The sequence below is a fragment of the Lampetra planeri genome, unplaced genomic scaffold (genome assembly GCF_965212315.1).
Source record: "Lampetra planeri unplaced genomic scaffold, kcLamPlan1.2.h2 scaffold_1318, whole genome shotgun sequence".
Taxonomy (NCBI): domain Eukaryota; kingdom Metazoa; phylum Chordata; class Hyperoartia; order Petromyzontiformes; family Petromyzontidae; genus Lampetra; species Lampetra planeri.
The window spans coordinates 20,001-29,903 of record NW_027614035.1 but is presented as its reverse complement, the minus strand read 5'-3'; positions in this window follow the sequence as shown (position 1 = coordinate 29,903).

Here is a 9,903-nt window from a genome sequence, read left to right as displayed (position 1 = left end):
GCCTGTCCCTTTAGGAAAGCCGGCTTGCCGTGGATCTCCACCCGGGTGGGGAATTCCAAATAGGTCCCTCTATTTGATGGAAGTCAGCAACAAAAAGCTGGAATTTTTCTAAGTGTCAAGGAGGGTGTCACTTCCAGAAGGCCCACCATTCTTGGATCGACACCCGGTTAAGAAAAATGAAAAAAGTCCCTCTATTTGATGGAAGTCAGCAACAAAAAGCTGGATTTTTTCTAAGTGTCAAGGAGGGTGTCGCTTCCAGAAGGCCCACCTGCCTTGGATCACCACCCGGTTAAGAAAAATGAAAAAAGTCCCTCTAGTTAATGGAAGTCAGCAACAAAAAGCTGGAATTTTTCTAAGTGTCAAGGAGGGTGTCGCTTCCAGAAGGCCCACCTGCCTTGGATCACCACCCGGTTAAGAAAAATGAAAAAAGTCCCTCTAGTTAATGGAAGTCAGCAACAAAAAGCTGGATTTTTTCTAAGTGTCAAGGAGGGTGTCGCTTCCAGAAGGCCCACCTGCCTTGGATCACCACCCGGTTAAGAAAAATGAAAAAGTCCCTCTAGTTAATGGAAGTCAGCAACAAAAAGCTGGATTTTTTCTAAGTGTCAAGGAGGGTGTCGCTTCCAGAAGGCCCACCTGCCTTGGATCGACACCCGGTTAAGAAAAATGAAAAAAGTCCCCTCTATTTGATGGAAGTCAGCAACAAAAAGCTGGATTTTTTCTAAGTGTCAAGGAGGGTGTCGCTTCCAGAAGGCCCACCTGCCTTGGATCACCACCCGGTTAAAAATGAAAAAAGTCCCTCTAGTTAATGGAAGTCAGCAACAAAAAGCTGGATTTTTTCTAAGTGTCAAGGAGGGTGTCGCTTCCAGAAGGCCCACCTGCCTTGGATCGACACCCGGTTAAGAAAAATGAAAAAAGTCCCTCTATTTGATGGAAGTCAGCAACAAAAAGCTGGATTTTTTCTAAGTGTCAAGGAGGGTGTCGCTTCCAGAAGGCCCACCTGCCTTGGATCACCACCCGGTTAAGAAAAATGAAAAAAGTCCCTCTAGTTAATGGAAGTCAGCAACAAAAAGCTGGATTTTTTCTAAGTGTCAAGGAGGGTGTCGCTTCCAGAAGGCCCACCTGCCTTGGATCGACACCCGGTTAAGAAAAATGAAAAAAGTCCCTCTATTTGATGGGAAGTCAGCAACAAAAAGCTGGATTTTTTCTAAGTGTCAAGGAGGGTGTCGCTTCCAGAAGGCCCACCTGCCTTGGATCACCACCCGGTTAAGAAAAATGAAAAAAGTCCCTCTAGTTAATGGAAGTCAGCAACAAAAAGCTGGATTTTTTCTAAGTGTCAAGGAGGGTGTCGCTTCCAGAAGGCCCACCTGCCTTGGATCGACACCCGGTTAAGAAAAATGAAAAAAAGTCCCCTCTATTTGATGGAAGTCAGCAACAAAAAGCTGGATTTTTTCTAAGTGTCAAGGAGGGTGTCGCTTCCAGAAGGCCCACCTGCCTTGGATCACCACCCGGTTAAGAAAAATGAAAAAAGTCCCTCTAGTTAATGGAAGTCAGCAACAAAAAGCTGGATTTTTTCTAAGTGTCAAGGAGGGTGTCGCTTCCAGAAGGCCCCACCTGCCTTGGATCGACACCCGGTTAAGAAAAATGAAAAAAGTCCCTCTATTTGATGGAAGTCAGCAACAAAAAGCTGGATTTTTTCTAAGTGTCAAGGAGGGTGTCGCTTCCAGAAGGCCCACCTGCCTTGGATCACCACCCGGTTAAGAAAAATGAAAAAAGTCCCTCTAGTTAATGGAAGTCAGCAACAAAAAGCTGGATTTTTTCTAAGTGTCAAGGAGGGTGTCGCTTCCAGAAGGCCCACCTGCCTTGGATCGACACCCGGTTAAGAAAAATGAAAAAAGTCCCTCTATTTGATGGAAGTCAGCAACAAAAAGCTGGATTTTTTCTAAGTGTCAAGGAGGGTGTCGCTTCCAGAAGGCCCACCTGCCTTGGATCACCACCCGGTTAAGAAAAATGAAAAAAGTCCCTCTAGTTAATGGAAGTCAGCAACAAAAAGCTGGATTTTTTCTAAGTGTCAAGGAGGGTGTCGCTTCCAGAAGGCCCACCTGCCTTGGATCGACACCCGGTTAAGAAAAATGAAAAAAGTCCCTCTAGTTAATGGAAGTCAGCAACAAAAAGCTGGATTTTTTTCTAAGTGTCAAGGAGGGTGTCGCTTCCAGAAGGCCCACCTGCCTTGGATCGACACCCGGTTAAGAAAAATGAAAAAAGTCCCTCTATTTGATGGAAGTCAGCAACAAAAAGCTGGATTTTTTCTAAGTGTCAAGGAGGGTGTCGCTTCCAGAAGGCCCACCTGCCTTGGATCACCACCCGGTTAAGAAAAATGAAAAAAGTCCCTCTAGTTAATGGAAGTCAGCAACAAAAAGCTGGATTTTTTCTAAGTGTCAAGGAGGGTGTCGCTTCCAGAAGGCCCACCTGCCTTGGATCGACACCCGGTTAAGAAAAATGAAAAAAGTCCCTCTATTTGATGGAAGTCAGCAACAAAAAGCTGGATTTTTTCTAAGTGTCAAGGAGGGTGTCGCTTCCAGAAGGCCCACCTGCCTTGGATCACCACCCGGTTAAGAAAAATGAAAAAAGTCCCTCTAGTTAATGGAAGTCAGCAACAAAAAGCTGGATTTTTTCTAAGTGTCAAGGAGGGTGTCGCTTCCAGAAGGCCCACCTGCCTTGGATCGACACCCGGTTAAGAAAAATGAAAAAAGTCCCTCTATTTGATGGAAGTCAGCAACAAAAAGCTGGATTTTTTCTAAGTGTCAAGGAGGGTGTCGCTTCCAGAAGGCCCACCTGCCTTGGATCACCACCCGGTTAAGAAAAATGAAAAAAGTCCCTCTAGTTAATGGAAGTCAGCAACAAAAAGCTGGATTTTTTCTAAGTGTCAAGGAGGGTGTCGCTTCCAGAAGGCCCACCTGCCTTGGATCGACACCCGGTTAAGAAAAATGAAAAAAGTCCCTCTAGTTAATGGAAGTCAGCAACAAAAAGCTGGATTTTTTCTAAGTGTCAAGGAGGGTGTCGCTTCCAGAAGGCCCACCTGCCTTGGATCGACACCCGGTTAAGAAAAATGAAAAAAGTCCCTCTATTTGATGGAAGTCAGCAACAAAAAGCTGGATTTTTTCTAAGTGTCAAGGAGGGTGTCGCTTCCAGAAGGCCCACCTGCCTTGGATCACCACCCGGTTAAGAAAAATGAAAAAAGTCCCTCTAGTTAATGGAAGTCAGCAACAAAAAGCTGGATTTTTTCTAAGTGTCAAGGAGGGTGTCGCTTCCAGAAGGCCCACCTGCCTTGGATCGACACCCGGTTAAGAAAAATGAAAAAAGTCCCTCTATTTGATGGAAGTCAGCAACAAAAAGCTGGATTTTTTCTAAGTGTCAAGGAGGGTGTCGCTTCCAGAAGGCCCACCTGCCTTGGATCACCACCCGGTTAAGAAAAATGAAAAAAGTCCCTCTAGTTAATGGAAGTCAGCAACAAAAAGCTGGAATTTTTCTAAGTGTCAAGGAGGGTGTCGCTTCCAGAAGGCCCACCTGCCTTGGATCGACACCCGGTTAAGAAAAATGAAAAAAGTCCCTCTATTTGATGGAAGTCAGCAACAAAAAGCTGGATTTTTTCTAAGTGTCAAGGAGGGTGTCGCTTCCAGAAGGCCCACCTGCCTTGGATCACCACCCGGTTAAGAAAAATGAAAAAAGTCCCTCTAGTTAATGGAAGTCAGCAACAAAAAGCTGGAATTTTTCTAAGTGTCAAGGAGGGTGTCGCTTCCAGAAGGCCCACCCGCCTTGGATCGACACCCGGTTAAGAAACATGGAAAAAGTCCCTCTATTTGATGGAAGTCAGCAACAAAAAGCTGGATTTTTTCTAAGTGTCAAGGAGGGTGTCGCTTCCAGAAGGCCCACCCGCCTTGGATCGACACCCGGTTAAGAAACATGGAAAAAGTCCCTCTATTTGATGGAAGTCAGCAACAAAAAGCTGGATTTTTTCTAAGTGTCAAGGAGGGTGTCGCTTCCAGAAGGCCCACCCGCCTTGGATCGACACCCGGTTAAGAAACATGGAAAAAGTCCCTCTATTTGATGGAAGTCAGCAACAAAAAGCTGGATTTTTTCTAAGTGTCAAGGAGGGTGTCGCTTCCAGAAGGCCCACCCGCCTTGGATCGACACCCGGTTAAGAAACATGGAAAAAGTCCCTCTATTTGATGGAAGTCAGCAACAAAAAGCTGGATTTTTTCTAAGTGTCAAGGAGGGTGTCGCTTCCAGAAGGCCCACCCGCCTTGGATCGACACCCGGTTAAGAAACATGGAAAAAGTCCCTCTATTTGATGGAAGTCAGCAACAAAAAGCTGGATTTTTTCTAAGTGTCAAGGAGGGTGTCGCTTCCAGAAGGCCCACCCGCCTTGGATCGACACCCGGTTAAGAAACATGGAAAAAGTCCCTCTATTTGATGGAAGTCAGCAACAAAAAGCTGGATTTTTTCTAAGTGTCAAGGAGGGTGTCGCTTCCAGAAGGCCCACCCGCCTTGGATCGACACCCGGTTAAGAAACATGGAAAAAGTCCCTCTATTTGATGGAAGTCAGCAACAAAAAGCTGGATTTTTTCTAAGTGTCAAGGAGGGTGTCGCTTCCAGAAGGCCCACCCGCCTTGGATCGACACCCGGTTAAGAAACATGGAAAAAGTCCCTCTATTTGATGGAAGTCAGCAACAAAAAGCTGGATTTTTTCTAAGTGTCAAGGAGGGTGTCGCTTCCAGAAGGCCCACCCGCCTTGGATCGACACCCGGTTAAGAAACATGGAAAAAGTCCCTCTATTTGATGGAAGTCAGCAACAAAAAGCTGGATTTTTTCTAAGTGTAAAAGTTGGGATTTTTTCTAAGTGTCAACTTTTGGTGTACCAACCCTTCCAAAATAAAGTCGGGATTTTTTCTAAGTGTCAACTTTTGGTGTACCAACCCTTCCAAAATAAAGTCGGGATTTTTTCTAAGTGTCAACTTTTGGTGTACCAACCCTTCCAAAATAAAGTCGGGATTTTTTCTAAGTGTCAACTTTTGGTGTACCAACACTTCCAAAATAAAGTGGGGATTTTTTCTAAGTGTCAACTTATATAGTCGGGATTTTTTCTAAGTGTCAACTTATAAAGTGGGGATTTTTTTCCAAGTGTCAACCTGTAAAGTGGGGATTTTTTTCCCAAGTGTCCACTTTTGGTTCACCATGCCTTCCAGAGTCAAAGAAGCCCCCGAGTGAGACCCAAAAAACCGGACCGAGTGATGTCATTTGGGGTCCTATTTTCAGTCATTTTGTGGGATTTCGGTGACGCCGAGGAGGGAAGCAGGTGTCAAGGGACAGGGGGGGTGCCTGTCCCTTTAAGAAGGCCGGCTTGCCGTGGATCTACACCCGGGTAGGGAATTCAAAATAGGTCCCTCTATTTGCTGGAAGTCAGCACAAAAAAGCTGGAAATATGACAGGGGAAAAAAAAAAAAGAAGAAGCTGCAATGATGGCAGAGTGTCCATGTGCCTGTCCCTTTAAGAAGGCCGGCTTGCCGTGGATCTCCACCCGGGTGGGGAATTCCAAATAGGTCCCTCTATTTGCTGGAAGTGCCCCCCCAAAAAGCTGTCCATTTCCCCAAGTTTTTAAGGAGGGAAAAGCCACTTTAAGCCTAAAAAGGAAAGCGGGGATTTGGAGCCCTCCGGTGGACTTCCGCCGCCGCTGCACCCTTAGAAGAAAAAGCTGCACTTATGGCAGAGTGTCCATGTGCCTGTGCCTTTAGGAAGGCCGGCTTGCCGTGGTTCTGCACCAGGGTAGGGAATTCAAAATAGGTCCCTCTATCTGCTGGAAGTCAGCACAAAAAAAAAGCTGGAAATATGACAGAGTGTCAACTTTTAGTGTAATAGACCTGCGAAAGTCAAAGTCGGGATTTTTTCTAAGTGTCCACTTTTGGTGTACCAACCTTTCCAAAATAAAGTGGGGATTTTTTCCAAGTGTCCACTTTTGGTGTACCAACCTTTCCAAAATAAAGTGGGGATTTTTTCTAAGTGTCAACTTATAAAGTCGGGATTTTTTCTAAGTGTCAACTTATAAAGTGGGGATTTTTTCCAAGTGTCAACTTATAAAGTCGGGATTTTTTCCAAGTGTCAACTTATAAAGTGGGGATTTTTTCCAAGTGTCAACTTATATAGTCGGGATTTTTTTTCAAAGTGTCAACTTGTAAAGTGGGGATTTTTTCCAAGTGTCTACTTTTGGTTCACCATGCCTTCCAGAGTCAAAGAAGCCCCCGAGTGAGACCCAAAGAACCGGACCGAGTGATGTCATTTGGGGCCCTATTTTGAGTCATTTTGTGGGATTTCGGTGACGCCGAGGAGGGAAGCAGGTGTCAAGGGACAGGGGGGTGCCTGTCCCTTGAAGAAGGCCGGCTTGCCGTGGATCTACACCCGGGTAGGGAATTCAAAACAGGTCCCTCTATTTGCTGGAAGTCAGCACGAAAAAAAGCTGGAAATATGACAGAGTGCCCCCCAAAAAAAAAGAAGCTGCAATGATGGCAGAGTGTCCATGTTGCTGTCCCTTTAGGAAGGCCGGCTCGCCGTGGATCTCCACCCGAGTGGGGAATTCCAAATAGGTCCCTCCATTTGCTGGAAGTGCCCCCCCAAAAAGCTGTCCATTTCCCCAAGTTTTTAAGGGAAACAAAAACCAGGGTTGGGGTTGGATGCATCACACTGTAAGTCTCGGCTGCAGCCAGAAGCAAGTATTAAAAAGATAGACACCAACCATCATTTAAAAAGGGGAAAACAAATCCATTCATCAATAAATCATATCCAAATTTAAAAAAAGAGGCAGCTCAAAAGAGAGGGTGTGTGTCCAGCAGAAAATAGGCATGATAAACAAAGAGGGCTGGGGTTTGGAGGAGGGCAAAATGTCCCGCAGCCGGCCGCCCGAGTTCCGGGATGCCCAGCACGTCCATAACGCACCCCGCAAAGTCAAACTGGAAGTGGAGGGGAAAAAAGCTGGGAAAGAAGTTAAATGTCCTCAAAGTGTTCCAAAATCAGTCCCACGAGTCCCGCAGCTGGCCACCCGAGTCCAGGGAAGCCCGGCACCTCCGTAACAAGGCCCGCAAAGTCACACTGCAAGTGGGGGAGAAAAGCTGGCATAGTAGCCAAAAGTCCTCAAAGTGTTCAAAAATCAGTCCCCCACCAGCCCCGCAGCTGGCCACCCGAGTCCAGGGACGCCCGGCACAGCCGTAACGCACCCCGCAAAGTCAAACTGCAAGTGGGGGAGAAAAGCTGGGGGAAAATCCAAAAGTCCTCAACGTTTTCAAAATCCGCACCCGGGACTGAGTCCAGCAAGTCCCCCCGGTCCCAAAAATGCCATTTTTTTCAAAAAATACCCAAAAAATGCGGGGGCCGGATTTCGGAACCGGCGTACCGCTTTCGGCCCGCGTGCCCTAGATTGGAGACCGATGTCAAAAATGGACGCCGGTCGGGTATTTTTTTCCTTGGGGTCTATAGAGAGTAAATCCGGAGGAAAATTGGCCTTACGAGCAAAGGGAGGGATTTTAGGGGGCATAACGTCCAGCCGCGTGCCTCCCGGGTCCCGGGGAAGAGAAAGTCCAGAAAACTCATAAAATCATGCCCAGCATGGAGATCCACAAGTCCCGCCGCAGGCCCGAGGCTTCCCGGGTCCCGGGAATGACCAAAAGACACCCAGGAGTGGACCATCGAAAGTGGGAGGGAAATGGAGGGAAAGTCGGAAAAAGGTCCAAAATGGGTTGAAAATCATATGATCCCACCCAGGGTAGAGTTCCACAAGTCCTGCAGCGAGCTGCACGAGCCGCAGGAACACCGGGAATGACCAAAAGGCACCCAGAAGCGAACCAGCGAAAGTGGGGGAAAAATGGAGGAAAAGGAGGAAAAAGTACCAAATTGTTTAAAAATCCTACCCAGGATGGAGTTCCAGAAGCCCCGCAGCGAGCTGCACGAGCCGCAGGAACACCGGGAATGACCAAAAGGCACCCAGAAGTGAACCAGCGAAAGTGGGGGAAAAATGGAGGAAAAGGAGGAAAAAGTACCAAATTGTTTAAAAATCCTACCCAGGATGGAGTTCCAGAAGCCCCGCAGCGAGCTGCACGAGCCGCAGGAACACCGGGAATGACCAAAAGGCACCCAGAAGTGAACCAGCGAAAGTGGGGGAAAAATGGAGGAAAAGGAGGAAAAAGTGCCAAATTGTTTAAAAATCCTACCCAGGATGGAGTTCCACAAGTCCCGCAGCGAGCTGCACGAGCCGCAGGAACACCGGGAATGACCAAAAGGCACCCAGAAGTGAACCATCAAAAGTGGGGGACAATTTGAGAAAAAGTTGGAAAAAGGTCCGAAATTGATTAAAAATCCTACCCAGGATGGAGTTCCAGAAGCCCCGCAGCGAGCTGCGCGAGCCGCGGGAACACCGGGAATGACCAAAAGGCACCCAGAAGTGAACCATCAAAAGTGGGGGACAATTTGAGAAAAAGTTGGAAAAAGGTCCGAAATTGAGTAAAAATCCTACCCAGGATGGAGTTCCAGAAGCCCCGCAGCGAGCTGCGCGAGCCGCGGGAACACCGGGAATGACCAAAAGGCACCCAGAAGTGAACCATCAAAAGTGGGGGACAATTTGAGAAAAAGTTGGAAAAAGGTCCGAAATTGAGTAAAAATCCTACCCAGGATGGAGTTCCAGAAGCCCCGCAGCGAGCTGCGCGAGCCGCGGGAACACCGGGAATGACCAAAAGGCACCCAGAAGTGAACCATCAAAAGTGGGGGACAATTTGAGAAAAAGTTGGAAAAAGGTCCGAAATTGATTAAAAATCCTACCCAGGATGGAGTTCCAGAAGCCCCGCAGCGAGCTGCGCGAGCCGCAGGAACACCGGGAATGACCAAAAGGCACCCAGAAGTGAACCATCAAAAGTGGGGGACAATTTGAGAAAAAGTTGGAAAAAGGTCCGAAATTGATTAAAAATCCTACCCAGGATGGAGTTCCAGAAGCCCCGCAGCGAGCTGCGCGAGCTCCGGGGCCCCCGGGAATGACCAAAAGATACCCAGGAGTGAACCAGCCAAAGTGGGGGACAATTTGAGAAAAAGTTGGAAAAAGGTCCGAAATTGTTTAAAAATCCTACCCAGGATGGAGTTCCAGAAGTCCCGCAGCGAGCTGCGCGAGCTCCGGGACCCCCGGGAATGACCAAAAGGCACCCAGAAGTGAACCAGCGAAAGTGGGGGACAATTTGAGAAAAAGTTGGAAAAAGGTCCGAAATTGATTAAAAATCCTACCCAGGATGGAGTTCCAGAAGTCCCGCAGCGAGCTGCGCGAGCTCCGGGGCCCCCGGGAATGACCAAAAGATACCCAGGAGTGAACCAGCCAAAGTGGGGGACAATTTGAGAAAAAGTTGGAAAAAGGGCCGAAATTGTTTAAAAATCCTACCCAGGATGGAGTTCCAGAAGTCCCGCAGCGAGCTGCGCGAGCTCCGGGACCCCCGGGAATGACCAAAAGATACCCAGGAGTGAACCAGCCAAAGTGGGGGACAATTTGAGAAAAAGTTGGAAAAAGGTCCGAAATTGTTTAAAAATCCTACCCAGGATGGAGTTCCAGAAGTCCCGCAGCGAGCTGCGCGAGCTCCGGGGCCCCCGGGAATGACCAAAAGATACCCAGGAGTGAACCAGCCCAAGTGGGGCACAAATGGAAGAAAAGCCGGGCCAAGTCCAAAAAAGTTGGCTTTTTTGCCAAAGTGTCAACATGCGTGATTTTGTCAGAGTGTCCACTTTTGGGATTTTTTCTAAGTCCAACAACGAGAGAGGCCTGGCCTCCAGCCTGTCTAGCCTCTTCCATGAGACACTTGGAAAAAATCCCGTGCAAAAAAAGTGGAT